This window comes from Morone saxatilis, unplaced genomic scaffold, assembly GCF_004916995.1.
Source record: "Morone saxatilis isolate NCDOM2014 unplaced genomic scaffold, NCSU_SB_2.0 Contig11, whole genome shotgun sequence".
NCBI classification, from domain to species: domain Eukaryota; kingdom Metazoa; phylum Chordata; class Actinopteri; family Moronidae; genus Morone; species Morone saxatilis.
Window position 1 is genome coordinate 11,634,793 of NW_023339663.1, and position 17,893 is coordinate 11,652,685.

General features: G+C 41.3%; 1 protein-coding gene across 2 annotated transcripts in view; it reads left to right on the forward strand.

Moving 5' to 3' along the window:
* Window positions 1-17,893, forward strand: part of ankrd11 (ankyrin repeat domain 11) — a 93,219-nt gene that overhangs the window by 24,750 nt on the left and 50,576 nt on the right. For both annotated transcript variants that reach the window (XM_035682395.1, XM_035682396.1), the window contains exon 2: window positions 1,331-1,408. The gene's annotated coding sequence lies outside the window, so the exon portion shown is untranslated. The remainder of the gene's footprint in view (window positions 1-1,330; window positions 1,409-17,893) is intronic.

Genomic DNA, 17,893 nt, shown 5'->3' on the forward strand with positions numbered 1-17,893 from the left:
GGGGGGGGGGGGGGGGTTTGCTGCTATAGTCTTTCTTATTTGGGTATGACTAGTGGCAAATGTTACATACTGTTAACAAACGTGGCTAAATATCGCTGTGTGTAACGTTATTGCGGCAGTTCACTGACTTTAGGAGTTACCTGTATATGTACTACTTCAGTCCAGTCCATTTAACATGATTTACAAATATTTATAAATGTAAATATTGTTTGTTATGAGGTTGATGCATTGTCACCATGTAATATCCTACACTGTCTAAACATTATATTTAGAATTGCAAAGGCCTAAAAATGATATCGGTGTACAGACATCTCCAATTACAGTTAAAAGTTGATATTTACTCTCAGATTATTTTTGCTACACATTTTAAGTTCTGTAATAAAACATTTACATTAAATCTAGGAAAATTAAACTTGTTGAATGTGTTAATTGCATTCCCAGCCATTCTGTCCCATCCCAAAAATCTCTCATGCTATTTCATAAATTCTTTGGTCTTTGATGTACCTAGTCTATTTACCATTTACCTAAGTCTAAAAGAAACCCAAAAAGTGAAATATGCAGAATTCAGTATGAAACTAATTGAAGTAACATTTTGGAGCAGTTGGTCAAATTTAGACATTTCTTTGGCCCTTATGGAAGTTTTCCCACACAAATAGACCACCACATGTATTTTACTTGAAGCTTTCAGGAGTTGTTCAGTGTTAATTGACTCGTTAGCTTCACTAAATAAATGTGTTTCCATCTGACAGACACCACAAAATACAGGCTGCTTAATAGAGTTGAATCGAACATTGTTGAATCTGTTTTATGGGTCAAGAATGTACTGTGTGTCCATTCGTCATCACAAAACAGTACAATGTTTTGTGTAGTTTACATTCCTATAGGGTGTTTTCAGCAGGTAAATCTTAAGTCAAAAATCATCACATAAAAATATTGGAAAACAGATAATCAGGGGAGCAGGGGAGGTGTGGGCTCGGTACATATGGTTCAGGACCGGACAAAGTTCAGGTTTGCACTACATCATTATCACATGGCACAGAGACCAGGTGCAGAGCTGGGTTATTTTGGATAAAGACAAGGTTTGGAGCGTCCAGTGTCGGGTCGAGGGAACGAAAAGGGGACAAAATGCCTGTCTGCATGTCAGTTCCCCAATATCCTGTTCTTCCATAGCCCTTTCTCAGTTTGTCAGAGAACTGTGGGAGAACCGATCCTGGGGGGAGAAACATGACCCTCGGCATCCACCCCAATACCTGTCCGACGTAAGGAATGTGAAACTGCTTGTGCTGTCCTGGTAATTAATTCTTGGTTTCGTTTTCATCTTGTTTTTCAGGATTCTGTGGACTCTGCAGCGGCAGGTGTTTTTCTAGTTGGATTTTAGCCCACTGACATTCTCCCAGCCATGGAATCGGTATGTTGACGAATAACACTATTCATAAAGCACTTGTTTCTTAAAAATGTGTTTCTTGGATATTTTTTCTTCATCTGTTGTGCTTGCATCTTATCATGTGGTATGCTGTACAATATAGTGTGTCAAGAGCACAGGGTTGAAATGTCACATTTGCACCTTTTTGTCTTTTTGACTTCTATTTACATTCTGGACCATACATAATAAGGAATATTGGCTCATCTTAAGTCTTTGTGTTTTGTGAAGTGGAGTTGATGTTGGTGTCAACCATGTGACGTGTAGACCTGTGTTTTGTCTCGCATATATGTAATTTCTTTAGCTTAGTAAATTACATTATTGCAATACTTCAGGCTACCTCTTGTTTAACCAAACAACCAGTTGTGTGTGTGTGTGTGTGTGTGTGTGTTCAACCAGTGTGACGAACGAGTGTTTTAGTGTACTTGTTGTTGTTCTTGCATACTATAAGTATCAGGCTCTACCCTTTACTGTCAGTCATGCAGGAGTTTCTTGTACCAACAGGCAGGCTGAAAGCGCAGCAGCATTGAATTCTATCCACTGGAATGCATGTATTAAGAACGGGGCTTAGTGCATGCCTAACCTCTGCTTTCCTGTCCCTTTGTCAGAGGCTGTGTCTGTGCGTGCACACTTTTGTTTGTGTGTGTGTGTGTTAGAGACTGTGAAAAGTAGGTCACAGCTTCTGTAGTGCAGAACTAGCATGTGTCCAAAGAAAGCCCTCCATTACCCTCTCTGTTTCACTCACACATGCCTTGCACACACAAATACATCTTCCTCGGTCAGTGAATGTGACTTTAGCTGAAAGTTGTAGATTATGAGCACAAGACCACGTATATAGTCTTATCCTAATGTCAGAAAAAAATGTTTACTGTTCCACACCAATCAAACTGTTGGCATGATAATGAAGGATGTAGTTGTTTTTATATACGTTAACAAACACACTGCCTAGCTTCTACTTAAAGGTTGCAATCATTGAGAATTTTTTTAGGGTGGGATTTGGGGTGTTTAATCTTTATTTTCTGATTTAAATGCGTAGTCAGGCTACAACAGTAACCTTTTTATCCACCCTCCGAATGGCTTATGAATGTTCAGATTTTACCAGTCACTCAGGAGATTAGCATTGGATATTTGGCTGGTGAGTGAAGCTAATCTAGCAGCCACTTGGCTGCTGGCTGTTGCTAATTTTGCCCAGTGTGGTTAGATCTAAAAAAGTTGTTTATCGTTTCAAACAGCCAAGGTTTCCAGACATGGGATGATGCTTCCCCATTTACATTAGTTTTATAGACTTAAAAGTAGGGTGACTTGCTGATTAGGGTGTTGAGTGTTTCAATGAACATTACAAGAGAAGCATATCCATTAAGTTGTATTTTTCACCATAAAATTCTAAGCCATTTATTCCTAGTGACATTGAAATCACATATTTGTGTGCACAATTCAGTACGAGTCTAAACCTCCTGTACATGTGATCTCTAGATTGGCTATAAGATTGCCAGAGTCAGCTAACGATCTCGAGTCACGACAGTCCTGTAAACTGCGGCGGGTCCGATAGCCAACTATTCATGTCAGTTGGGACTGACGTGACTTGAGGCAGCTAACATAGCCACTATCACCTACAGTACTTTTTAAAAAACAAAAACCTTTTAAATGCACATTGTGGTAATTCGATCTCTACAAAGTAGACCTTTTTTCTAATCATGCAGCCCTAACTGAACCATTTACGAGAAGTAACCCATACCATTTAGCGCAGATATACACGTTTACTTAGAAAAGGCTCAAATGTAAACACCAATCTCTGGATTTTAATAGGTTTTTTTCTCTTTTTATCCAGCCACTAATCAAAAGCTGAAACAGTGCCTTACCCCCCCCCCCTCTCTTCTGCACAAATTCATCTCTCTCTCTCTCTCTCTCTCTCTCTCGTCCCTCTCCTCTTCTCTCTCTCTCTCTCCCTCTCTCTCGTCTTCTCTCTCTCTCTCTCTCGCTCTCTCTCTCTCTCTGACTCTCTTGCTCTCATCCCACCCGCCTCTCTTGTGTCTGTGTGCCTGTGGCTGTGCACCAGCAAGAGCTGCTACTGTTTACCTCTCCGAGCTGCCTATATCTGCTTACTGTCAGTGGAAACCAAGGAAACTGATCACAAAGCTTATTATGGTGCCAGGAGTGGAGTACATGCTGCGTGCGTGTGTGCCTATGGGTGCTGGACACAAACACACGCACACACACAAACCCTCTGCCACTCTCCTCCCCCCTCTCCTCATGTGATGCCAGTCACATGGTTTCCAGGCAAGCAGCTAAGTAAATCAGAATGAGACTTTTATTTTTAACTGCTTTAAGTCCACCACCTGGTCTCCATGGTTAGCAGAACCGACAGAGGTGCCTGTAGATCACTGGTCTGGTTCTGTGCTATGTGTTTCTCTTTCACTGTGTGACTTGTCTTGGTGCCATTTCCTCTCAGCCTCTATTAAGATCATGTCATATCTGTCTACCTGGTTGGTTTGACAGTCATATGCTTTTAGAATGAAACATGAATAGGCACTGTAATGTACTACTAGTAGACATGCTGAATAGAAGCCCTTTCACACATATATTCTTCTATGCTCTGTTGCAGAGACTTTTGAATAAGATCTTAGAGCAGAAACAGTTGCTTAATAAGCATTACGTTTTTATAACATGACTAAATAAAGACGTCTTGCTGCACTAGACCAGAGCATTTGCATCAGCTACTTTATTGAATCTCGGGTATAAAATCAACACTGCAAATGTGACAACCATGTTTAGCGTGTAGAATTCTTATAAATATCTGATATATGTACTGTATAGTTTAACAGTGACATGAGTGGAACTACAGTCTTGGAACCAGGACTTGTGTGAACTATTACCACTTTTTATTTACCTGTTACAAATAGTCTGGTACGAGTAGCTCAAGTGTGTCATTATCACATCTCATACACAGGCTTTTTGTGTGAAAGTGGTGTCTGCTCTGTATGCTGTAGCCAGCCACCAGCAGTGCTGATATCATTCCGACTGTTATCTTTCAGCAGAGGAACTGAGAGGGGAGTTGTCTGTGTGTTCGATTTGGTGCAGATGAAAGGCTGAAATTCTTGTAATCACACCTTCTCCACTGATTCCTTCACAGCTTCCCTTCTTTCTCCTCCTCTTCCAAAGCAGGGCTTGTTCCTCATTGGGGATTAGTGTGTGCAGCAGCTCTGAACAGGGAAGTGGGCCCTGCCAGTCACATTACATAACTCGCCCCCGCTAGTGCAGCTCGGCCTGGCCCGGCTGGAGAGACGACTATAGAGGCTTTGTTTTCCCAGCCTTCCCTTCTTCCTCCCCTCTGTTGCTCCTCCTCCTCCCCCTCAGGCAGGCTGCATACTGATGCCGTATAGAAGGAGTCTGTTTGCAGGGAACAGGCAAAGCACTGTGGCATGGAGTGCGGCAAAATACGCTAATAGCAAGCTGAATGGAAGGGAGCTTACATCTTAGGCAAAGGAATTTGTGGTCTGCCATAGGTCGTACAGTTTCAGGGAGATGGGAGGCAAGGGAATGTAGTATTATGCATTACTGCCTGCCCAGGGGTTCTACATCAACATGCCCAGTGGTGACACAGAAGGTTAGACTTCCTTTGAGGAGCGTTAGAGCTCTGTGTCAAATCTCTCAAGGTTGACAGGTTGTGGGATGATTTGTAAGTATTCGCTAATTCTGTGTTTTTGTGCCATTGTCCTGTGTAGTTCGACCACACACACATACACGCTCTTCCCCACCTGGCAGTCTGCCACCGTTCGTAGGGTGGGAGTGGGAGGCCAGTGTGCTCCCTGTAATGGAGGTTCAGACCAGTTAGCACTCTGTGTGAGTAGAAGTAACTTGTAGGCGTGAGAGTGAAAAGGATAAATAGCAGTGCATGGCGGCAGTTTCATGTACAACATCTTGTTGCATTGATTTTTATTTATTTTTGACATTTAATTTTTGTCTCTTGGATTGCCTGTTACAAAACAGTGTTGGAACAGTTGGTGCAGTTCATACTCGATACACACACAGTAAATTATGATTATTGTATAAGGATTTGGGTTATTTATATCAGTGTTAATGGGAACATATATGTATAATAGTCCTGAAAACCATCTATAATTGCAAACCCTATTGGCAGTATTAAAGAATGGCCAACACATTTTTTTGTAACACGCAAGGACTTCCTGCTGTCTAGATAGAAATGCAAATAATGCGGTTAAACAAATGTGTGTATAAATAGTCCAAAATGTAGTATCAAGTCTAGTATCTCTGTGCAGCCATGAGCACAGGATGTTGGTTTGCTTTCAAGATTTTTTTTTTTCTGCTCTTGCTGGGAGGTCATGGTTGCTTCCCAATCACTGTTTTCCACAAGCCTAAGTACATGTTAATACACGCACGCACAAACAGGATCTGCACCTGATGGTTAGACTGATTTAGACTCACTGCTGCTTTATAATGTTGGTGGTCTATGAATTGCCATGTATTCAACTGCTTATTCCGTCATCAACTGGAACCCTGTATTTTAAAAAAGAAGCCTGTTTCATGTCACAGTCTCCCTGTTCAGGCATATCTGCTCCCTTCTCTTCTTGTAAGTCCAATTCAACTTAAACATCACTTCTATATATGTACACAGCTCTTCCTTTTACAGTGTGGCTCACAAATGGCTAGTGAATGGTCAGATTTGACCAGCCATTCAATAAATTCCCATTAGGTTTTTTTATTTTTTTTATTTTTTTATTATTTTGGCTGGTTATACATTTCATTTATCTTAACAAAATAAGTTTTTGGTTACTTGTAAAAAATAAATAAAATATAGATTTGGTGATTTCTGTTAAATCATCATTACGTTTTTCAATATACAGTATCGCAATATGGCAACAGCATGCAAATCAGAGAAAAATGATATTGGTTGTATTGATGATAAATGTTAGCTACTGTTGTGGTTATCTGCTATGCGTCGTACACTCGGCTACCTCTGTGCCCCATTTTATTTTAAAATGATGTTCACTTAGTTCAGTATCGATCAAAAACATTCACACAATTTGGCACTATCATTATGATGGTATTCACTGAAAGTTATGAATATGCTACTCCCCAACCCTACACATAATGTTGGTGTCTATAATGTAAAGTTTATTCTAGTGTTCTAGTGAGCTACTTCAATGTCACTTTTGAATGAGCGCTTCATACAAACGCTTCCAATGATAATGTAAAAATGGAGACCGTCAAGGACGTGTGCGTCTCTAGTTTGCATTTGTATACTATCTTGGCTTCATCTCTGCAGTTGGAGATGGACTTGAGTTTGCTTTCAGTGCGTCAGCCATGAGCCAAGTTCCCATCAAAGAGTAGTTGCAACACCAAAGACTGTGTTTAGAAGTGACGGCTAATTTTAGAGCTGCTAGGCCCTTGTCCAAGGTGGGGGAGGATAAGATAACATTGAAGCATCTCTCCCTCCTTACACAGTTTGGTTTTGTTTGTCCATCCAGTAACCCTCAGCCCTCCTCGAGCCCCTAGGGCTGTTGTGCAGGAATACAAATGTTGGGTGTTGTTGATAGTGAGTCCAAATACAAAGCATATTCATGTTTTCATGAGAATCACAAAGGTGAGGACACATGCTTTCAAGAATCTGAGAGTAAATTAGACAGTCAACAAAAAAAGTGACTGTGCAGAAGTACAGTGAGCCAAACGAACGAACGTCTGCTTGGAGGGATCGCAAGTTTTGAAAAGTGGCATGTTTAGACTACTTTTTAAGTGATATATTTTTATAAAGTTAACAGCAAAGCACCTCGTCATTCCTTCTTTGCCTACCTTAATCTCCCATCCACTTGAAGACAGTGGACAGATGTAAGGAAAAGGAACACATACTGCCTTATATAGTTGTATGTCTCCGCATCAGTGTGTAAGAGCTCAGCCCGGATTAACAGCAAGTTTGAATTGCTAAACTCTAGCTTGACCATGTCAAGTTTCTTTGGGAAACTGCTCTAATCTTTTGCTGTGCAATGCTAGTCAATATGCCTCTTTTTCTAGGAAGCCAGTCAAAACCATGCAGAGGGCTATTAAAGATTGAATGAGTGCAGAGAGCAGCTAAGATCCCTACTCTACAGTTTCTAGCCATAATGGCAGCGATAATGGACTGATTTGTTTATGTCAGAAAGGCATCTGGTTTCAGGAAATTCAGCCCTGAATGTTATTCGTTCATTTATTTATTTATTTTGTGCAAGTGATCTGAATTCCATCAATTTAAAGGCACGTGCACACACACACACACACACACTCACTATGAGACATGCAGTTACACATTCACTCAGCCTGTACATCACATCAAACCTATACATAGGCCATGTGGCGAAGCTGTCCCTGTCTGGCCCCACTCTCCTGTCCCTCCCTCAGCCACAGAGCAGTGACCTTGGTTTCAAGTAGCTGTACTCTGTTAGAAAGCCAACACCTCTCCCGGGATGGGCTGACCTTGTTGTCTGACATACTGTAAGTCTGCACGCCCCTCTCTGTCTCTCTCTCTGTCTCTCTCTTATTCACTCACAACATCAGCAGCCTAAACAAGTTCTTCTGTGTTAACTTCACCATTGCAAGTCCCGTACAGTACACTGTATAGAAGCAGGTCTCTTTTGTTGTGTTGTTTAAATACAAAGGGGGGTATAACTGTGAGGGTTCAGCAGGTTTGGGCCTCTCCCTAACCAGGTGTTCCTTCATCAGACAACCTCTCCTATCAGTGACAACATACTCTTTTATGAGGGTGTATGCAGCAGTGCACACTGTTGTCCCCTCCCTTTATGCTCTTGCCTTTGATTTCCTGCAGCTGTCCGGCTGTGCACAGTGTATGGATAGGTCCAGGCATGTATGTTCATTTCATCGAAGCTCATAACTGAAATAGGGTTCATATGTAGCCCCATCCATCCAGCTTATTTCTCTTATTGTTGCCTTCTCACTTAATTGGGAATGTATAGATAAGGTCATATTAGTGGGGATAAGTATTGACACAACAGTGTAGTAGATCCTTCTAGCTTTTACTATGATGGTGTTGCAGGAAGTTGTAGGGAAAGCAAATTAGACGTGTATGACATTCAGTGTTTACATGCGCTCTCAATGTGATTATAATCAGAGAAAGAATCCTCCAGTCATCTCAACTGTTATGTAAACAATGCAAACAGGTTGTTGTATATTATGTAAGGTTATTATCAGAGTAAACATATTTGAATGAAGTTGAACTTGTACCAAAGGCCACGTGTCAGTGACATGTAAGTGTTGTGACTCCATCCGTCTAGTCCACATTGACCAGCATGTAGGCCATTACTGTACTCTTTTGAAACATTGAAAGCAGAAAAAATGTCATTCTGAATTTATCAGAAATGCTCTTTTAGCCTCCAGGCTTCTGAGTGGGCGCGCCAGTGTACGTGTTTGACAGCTGACTGTGCAGCGACATAGAGACACAATGTAAACAAACTGGCTCTGGTAACTATTATTTACCAGCCATGGACAGATATGAAAAGATGACCCACATCTTACATGAACATTTAAGATGTGCTGGTAGGTTGTTAGGTTGTTAGCTGGCCTGCCAACGAGCTGTATAGCCTGCAAAATGAGTGGATGTATTTTCCCTAGGATGTTTGATTGTTTGCATATCGCTGATCAAACTAATTAGAGCAAATATCAGCTGATTATGATCTGTGACTGATCATATGATCCAATCTTTAAATTGTCAAAGTATTTCCAAGGAAGAAAACCTGTGCTTTTGCTCATAGTTTGTTCAGTATGAATTTAGTGAAAAGACATTCTCAGGCTTTTAAATTTAGCCAGGTCTTTGGCCCAGGGCATGTGCATCTTGTTGAAGGCCATCTGGAAAACCTTTCCCTCTTTATATCTAAAAAAAAAAAAAACGCTTAACAAAAATGCTCAAACCTGTCAGCATTGTGTTTTTGATGTGTGCTGTCCAGTTGTGTGTATGTGTTAATGCTCTGCGTCAGGCTGCAGGCTGTGTAAAAGCTGGGCTGGGGCCAGCAGCCAGCCAGGAGGACAGACGAGGAAGCAGATGGATCTGTTTGGACTTAACCCTTCCCACGCCACTTCATCCTCCTGGCCCTCCTCTCCCAACCTGCATGTCTCTCTGCAGAGGAGAAGGAAGGGAGCAGTGTGTGCGTGTGTGTCTTGGGGGATGGGAGGTACATGCTAGTAGTACCAAGCAAAGAACGCAGGAAGACCGACAGAAATTTGCCTTTGCAGTCCTTTCCTTACAGACGCTGTGTGTGTTTAACTGTGCTGACATATGGCTCCTGCATCCATGTCGGAACTCCTGGTCTGCTTTGTTGCTCTGCTGTCTCTCTTCAGCTTTTTCCCCCCCTCTGGTAAAGTCTGCTGTCTCCTCTCTCAGCCAAACCAGCACTTTGCTTGTTTGTCCCGGGAATGTCTTGACTTTTCTGGGATATAGAGTCACCACACCCTGTGAAATCCACTGGCTGTCTGCTGACACTTTTAGACACTCAACCTCCTACTTTCTTTCTCTGGCTGTCTTTCAGTGGTAGAGGTTTCACCTGCAAACATATAATTGCTTTTGGTTCCATGGTAAAATGCTTTTGCCACAGACAGACTCCCATGACTATATGCAGTGCACTTTTATGACTTTTTTTTTTAACATTAGTATGCAGTAGTACTCATGCGCTCAGAGGTGGTTTTGACCATGCTGCTCAGCCAGTCGTATGGCAGCTCAGTAGAGGGTTTGCTAGTAATGTTATCGTACAACAACGTATGCCCACTCGGCTGTGTTTAGGGGCCCGTTTGAGGCATTTGAGAGTTGTGGATTTGGTGGAGGAATGCAGGGTCCTGGTTTAATTGCAAATCAATGGTTGCTGAGTAAAGTTTCTGGAAGATACCCTCCCTGCTCTCCCGGCTAACCAGCAGACTGTAAATAGAAAACCCTGAGGGAAGATCAATACCGACTCTGCCTGTTGATGAGGAGGGAAGCTCACTGTGTGAACGAGTATAGAAGAGATGCACAGCATGATTTGTAGAGGTCCTCGTATGATATCTAAACACTTTCCCCCCCATGTTAGAGTGGCTGCAAAGGTTGTTCTACTTTTGTCTTTTTGTCTACTAAGCTATCCTTCGGGTTTTGGAGGATGGCAGAAATATCCTTGTTCTCTCTATAACATACTGGCTGGTCCTCCACTTCTCTTTGGAAGAGAAAGCAGCTGTGGGCCAGTGAAATGATCTAGTCTATTGCTATACGGTAACAATAGCTTTAGTTCCCCTTTCCAATCCTTCCTACCACCCCTCCATTACCACCACCTCAACCAATACCCACAAACTACACTTTGCCTCCCCTTTGCCGTCTACCAACAGAAGCGAGAGCTGAATGTGGCATGGGGGTGGGTGATGGGACAGACATCTGTGGCCCTCTCCGGCCCTCTCTGGGCTCCACTGCCTCGGCCTTATTGTTCTCAGAGATGTAGATAACCATAACAGAAGGAGAGCAGTTGAGCCAGTCGAGTAGAGAAAGGGGCAAAGGGGAGGAGCACTGAGGGCAGCTTTTGTTTAAAAAGTGTCATGTCTGTAATGTTTTGTGGTTTATGGGGTAGCAAGAGGGGGAGGGGAAGGCCGGGTTCTGGTGGGGCTGACTTCTGATCTGAAAAACGTAAGCAGGATTTTTGTGAGTCAGCTAGTCAAGTATGCCCTCCTCTGATTTTCACCTCCTGTCATTTTCTTCTATGAACAGCCAACAACAGCCCAGGAAGACTGCGTGCTGCTGCTCTTACATAGTGATCATCAGAACTGTGTTCTGCTCACGCTATTGTGCTTTCATGGCAGAGTTGGCCTCTTTTGTGACCTTTTGGTCTAAACTTAATGGCACTGCATTGACGGCCTCACAAGCCTCACGCCATTTCAATCCTCTGACTCGGGCTGACTACTGAACCACAGTCTTATTAAAGTACTGACCAAATAGGCCAGTTTCTTTGTTTCCTTTATCAAATTCTGCCCTTAACTGAATTTAAGGAAAGGTCTTGTATGACTGTTTATTTCCGTTAAGACAGTTGGGGAATTTTAGAAGTGAAGGTGAATCTGGTTGGAAGTTGTTTTATAATTTAGCAAAGTAAGCTGTGGCACCCTGGGAGCTCACTGGGTAGACTGTGTACCACGTGTCAAGGCTGAGCCTTAACATTACCCCAGCGAGCACCTCTCTCCCCCCTGCCTTTTCTGTGTCTCACTACTGTAATCTAACAAAAAGTATTATGGTATGCAGTACCAAAACACTGCAGTATTATCAAAAGGTTTCAATTGATAACCCAGCACACCCTCTTACTTGTAAGTGAAAAGGCAAGAAATTAAGAATAGTCAACAATGACACAGCATTGTACTAAATGATGTGTGAATTGGCTAGGGAGTCGAGACTATTGCAGGTATTGACGTTAATTTTTTTTTGCTGTATTTATAAAAAAGAACAAATCAAATATGTATGGCTAAGCTAGTTTTAAAGTATTGTCTGATGATTGTCACCCTTTAACCATCGGTCAGTTTGGTTATAGTACTTGCACGGTGGATAAAAGTTTCCCCACATGGCACATCAGAGGCCAGTAGAAAACCTTTCAGTAGCTTTAGAATAAAGAATCGGGTGTGCATGTATGAGAGTATTGCAGGATTTTGAGATGAAGTTTGCTTCCGCTGCAGTGATGCCTGCCAGGTTCCCACAGTGTCTGTGTTGTACAGTACTTGCCAACTCTGACACCAACTCTCCTTTTTGCTTTTGCCTCGAAGAAGGCAGAAATGCAAAGATTGCATTGGTTTGTGTTAACAGTGGTGTATGTAGAAGTACCAGTAGTTCTAGAGACCTAGATGAGCCAGTCATATTTCTATGTTTGATAAACTTAAAACATTTTATCTTTGACATGCAGTTGATGTCATTTATAGGTTTATGATTTTGAATTTTATTATTATATTATATTATATTGAATTTAAATTGAATTTTCCTACCAGCTGAGATTTGATAGGAAGACTTCAAAAATATAAAGATGATTAAACAAGGGATACTGGGTACATCATGGCATATTTAATGTTCCCATGTGTTTGTCCGTGAGCCTTGCAGAAAAAGGTGTGGATTATTTTATTCAAATATGTTGGCAAAATCTTCCCGGCGAGGTCTTCCTTTTCTAGAACCTCCCGCGCTTCATTATTCAACATTTGCTCCAGTTGTGGAGGGTTATATTTAGAAGTGTTGTTGGGGAAACCAACACACAATGTATACCAAATGCAGCTCAGAGTTTCTCAAAAATGATAGACCATAAGCCTTGGTCTTAATCACTCTTGTCTTTCTACTGTTTGTCAGTCCCCCCGTCTCATCCTCATCCATTGTCTCAGTTTTTCCTTGTTGTCTGTTTGCCTCTTCTTCGTTGTCTTATTCTGACAGCCACCTTTACCTACATATTCAGCGTTCATTAAAACAACTAATTTATTTTACCATTAAAATAGGATACCGTTATTATTCACTTCTTTAAGGTGTATAGATGTATAAATGTCTCACTTATTGCTGTCTTTATCTGCTGTCTACTTGATTCTCACCATGGTACCACTGAGAAGCAGAACTGCCTTGCTCATTACTTACTTCCAGTGTATTATCTTGTTTGTATTAGAGACGCACAGTATGGATTTATTTATTTTTTTTGCCAATAATATAATATAATTATATTAATTTTACATTTTTTGTATCTTAAAAAGAAGCCATATGGCCATTTGTTTTTAAAGTTTTTAGATGCATGCATGGATGGTTAGGCTGTATCAGGCTGTGGTGTACAGTCAACACTTAGCAGGATCAGTCTGTTGTTGTTTATGGTTTGTTTGGATTGCAAAGTATTTCCAGTGCTATCCTTTAACCAGCATGAACAGTATTTTTTGTGCTGCTGACCTAACTTGTAAACACTAAGTGTAGGTTAATAAGAACATCTTTTTTTGCATGATTGGCTTTGTCAGCACTCAAAAGGAGTGATCACAAAGAGCTGGAGGCAGCAAAAAGTTTCTTCATATTACTCTTACATAGCATCCCACCATGCCTGTAAAGATGTTTGTCATCGTTTTTGAAGAGCTTTGTTTTCCCTTCCACACCACGAGACAAGACTGGCATTTTGGGATCCATCCACTCTGGAGATTATTTTCAAAAAGCACCATGATGGGTGTGAAAACATTGTCTGATAGAAGGCTGGAATTTGTAGAAATAGAGGCCCTTTTCAAATTTAGCCAGCTTGGTGTGGACATGGCCTAACTGGCAGTCGTACACATCAGCCCCTCATAGTATGATGTTCCATTAGATTGCATCAGCCAGATTTACAGCTGCTGCTTTTCTCTGCATCTGTTTTTTCTTCCTTCTGCCCTTAGTTGTTGGTAAAATGGAGCGTTTGGGCTGTATATTCTAGACTGAGCTGTATGAAGCATTGGATGAATGTCATTGTATTTGGCTGGACAGATGTGACTGCATCTACTACTACAAACTACTGTCGAAGTACTAATGTTATAGTAACCTTGTAATGCATTTGTGGTTCACCTGCTTTCATTTTACCCTCATAACCAAAGATTTCTATTAATACATTAAAATCAGTCCAATAAATCAATTAATTAATGGGTGCACAAGCGTTTTTAAGTACTACATATTTGAAGCAATTTTGTTAAAGCCCAGTCTCTCTGCCACAGATTGCTTTTTTTTTTTTTTTTCATGGCCAGAAGGGAGAGTGACTCACTCTCATCCACCCTCACATTCAGAGAGTGTGTGTGCTTGTGAGGAGCGAGTGGCTTGTTTGTGTGACAGTGATGTGTTCAGATAAGACATCAGAGGTGTGGTGACTGCCTATTTTCTGTCCTGCATCTTTATCTGCTGCTCCCGGACACATCACAATGCTTGACACTCACCCACTGAACACTTCAGCTTGTATTGAATCTTTTTCTTTTGTCGGTTAGCAATAACAATACTCTTTGGAAACACGTGTGTTATTTGGGTTAATTAAGCCATCTGGACACAGACCAGCATTCAACCAGTTTTCTTTTACTGAGTGGTATTTGCTGTAGTGTTTTTGAGTATCACTTCACAGCAATCATTTTGCAGCAAGCGCTTTGCAACTGTTTCACCCACAACACCCAAATGACCCTTAGACAAAGAGGTACCACTTAACAATACTATATATATATATTAGTCACAATCTTAGCCAGGACTTTGGCATTAGCTCGGCACAAGCTTATGGGTCTGAAACTGCCTCAAGTGGATCCTTGTCTTTCTTCAGGATCAGAGAGAGAGAAGCTTGATGAAGTGTAACGATTGTAAGGGCTTCATTAAACACATTAGGCACGGGTTTTGCCAGATTATTGGAAAAGGTTTTGAAGAATTCAATGGGGAACCATCAGGTGGTGAAGACTTGACACTCTGCATAGACCTGATGGCCTAGGTCACTTCATCTAAGGAGAGAGGTTGGTCGATTTGGGACCTAACCTCTTCGCTTATGGAGGGGATAGGCAGATTACCAAGGAATTAGTCTAATAGCGACTGATCTGCAGATGATTCTAACTGGTAGAGTGACTAACAGTTTTTCAAACAATTATTAATGTCAGAGGTATTGTTAAGTACATCATGTTGTGGGGACCTGATCTGGGGAATCAAATTGTGTGTATATATTGTTGACTTTAGTTATAAAGCTAGAAGAGTTGATCTCCAGAAACATGCTGATCTGCCCAGAAAGAGACTGAATGTAAAAGGGGGTTCAGTCGCTGGATCTTTTGAGTCACTGGCCTCTCTGAAAAATGCAGACCCAATAATAAATGAGCATGGTCAGATATGACACTTTCATATGAGCAAGTTTTCACTTTAGACAAAAGTTTCTGATTGATAAAGAAATAGTAGATTCTCGAATACGAGTGATGAGCAACAGAAAAAAATGAATACTGACATGCAGTGGGGTGAGAAAAGCGCCATGCGTCTGAAATTCCAAAATCCTGAAGAAAAGCTTGGATAGCTCTGGCAGTGAGAGAACTGGAAGTGAATGCTTTTATTCTTGAAAGGCGAAGCTGGTGTTTTACTGTGTTAGGCTTGAAGATAGTTACTGTTATGAGGTCAAGTGTGCTAAAATATTTGTTGGTTTAGATGTTCTGGCACAAGCTTTAGTCATCTAATGACTGACAATGGGTATACACACTTACATGTACCTTTTTAGAGAATGGAAATTCTCACATTTTTCACTCATACACCAGTTTGTGTCTGTGTGTTGGTGTTGGCAGTTGGCAACTAAAAATGGCATTTTGCCCGAACTGCCAACATTGCAAAGCTCATGACGTACAGTTTTTTGTTTAGACTGTGTCTCAGAGGTGTTGATTCAGATCTAGGGTGAATTTGAAGCAGCCCTTCGTGGTGTTGAAATAATGCTTTTCATTTGTCTGAATTGTTTTTAAAACAAAACTAAAACAGTAAAATCCTGTTGTCATTTAAAGCTGACGAACAAGACTGGTTTTGCATTTAAATCTCTTTCAATCTGAAGTTATATGGGGTTTTAGTTCTTCTCTTCATGGGTTGCAAATAATCGAACATTGGTAAGTTAATTTAATTGGTCAATTAATTTAACTTATTTGTTATTTGCCAGGTATCAGGGCTTAGCTGGAAACAGTGTTTCAGTCATTTCCATGGCTGCAGTTTGCAGGTTACAAGTGCTGACTAAGTTGTTTGTGGCTGTTAGGCCGTCTAGACAAAGCCTGTAACATTTCACCTGACTGTCCTGAGCACCAGCCATATGCTCCAGTGAGAAGAATACCCTATGCTTGCTAGGACTACCCCCCACCAGTGGACTGCAGCTCATCTACAGTATACTGTGCTCCATCATTATGATCATTAGGGGGAGAGGAGGGGTGAAATGCAGCAAAGGGCACAGGGCCGGATTTGAACCTGGTCTGCTGCGGCAAGGACTCAGCATATGCTTATGTGTAATTTTTAAGTCTTGGGAAATTATTTCTTTTTAAATGTCCGCTGATTTATTAAAGCAAAAAGCAGAAGAAAAGTCAAAGGGAATTTATTTTCTCTGCTCATATTCAGTCACATCATCACAGCAGGGTTGTTTATCACAAGAAATATATTTCATATGTATTGTAATGTGACTCACAATTCCAATTTATAATTCCATCCGATTCCACTTTGATATGGAAATGACATTTTGAAGTATGGATTGCATGAAATCTACTGTTATTCAGTCAAGACAGAATCCAGAAGACGTTATTGTGGATGCTGCTGAAACTGTCTGGACTGGAAAATCTTCTACTTCTGCTGGCACCTGTGGGTTGTTTTTTTGTTGTTTTTTTTCATGGTTTTGCTGTCATGTAGTTTATGGCGGTGTGCCGACTGTTTCTCTAATATTGGTTTGACGTAGAGCACCAAACCCTAGGCTGAAATAAACAATAGGCAGTGTTATCTCTTCCCTCCTTGAGTTTGATAGTCCAGTCCTGTTTTTAGCCCAGAGCAGAGTGGAATGCAACATTTTGGCTGGTTGGATGGATGGTTGCCACCTTACCATCATGAATTAAAGTGGCAAAGCTGCAAGTCAGTTTTCTTAGATCCTGTACATGTGTCTGTTGTTTTCCCTCCCACACAAACAGGTCATTGGGTTCAGCCAAGGTGTAGGTATCAGACATTTACACCAGCTCATTGTTTTTCTTTTAGGCCAGTTAAGCTCCAGTTTCTTCATTGAGCTGCTTTTTTTCCTGTAGAAATGTTGATGGTGACCTCATGCTCAGTTCACCTGTGGCCCAGTTGGCATTGTATTCTTCAACTTTCCAATGATGTGCCTCACGTAGCCAACTGGGGTGAGCTGCAGAGAAATGAGGTCCTGCTAAGCAGTGGAAAAAAACACAGCACCTGTCACAGAGGCCTGAGGGGAACCGAGAGGACAGCACTATACCAGCAATGCTCTCTCTGAATGTCTCTCCCTCCTATTTCTGTATCATCTACAACTCCTTTACTTAGTCACTAGGGCTGTAGGTATCAAGTTTCCATCATTACTTTGATTTAACTTCCATAATCCATACATTATAAGGGCTGTGAAATCGGAACAGATGATAATTATAAAGCCAGGAGCTCCTACTCCATCGTTTGCCGTGCTTTGTTGGAGCTGTATTTATGTCCGTTACTGACTTTCAGCATTTCTAACTGATCTCGAAAACTGAGATGGGTATTGTTAGGATTTTAGATTACGAGGTTACAGGGCCTGCTTATCGATACTCCTCCATAATTTTGTGAATAAAAGAGACATGAGCAAAACATGTAAATCTTACTCTTGGTAGGAATAATGAAATCACACGTCCTGAAGTGTTGTTGCTACTGTCAAGAAGGCCTTAAGGGAGCTACAGATACATGGAAGCTTTACAGGGCTGCAGACTGTAACCATTTAGTCACATTCTTTTACTATTTCTAGAGACTGTGGGACTAGGCATAGTGTTCCTTGGAAATGCAAA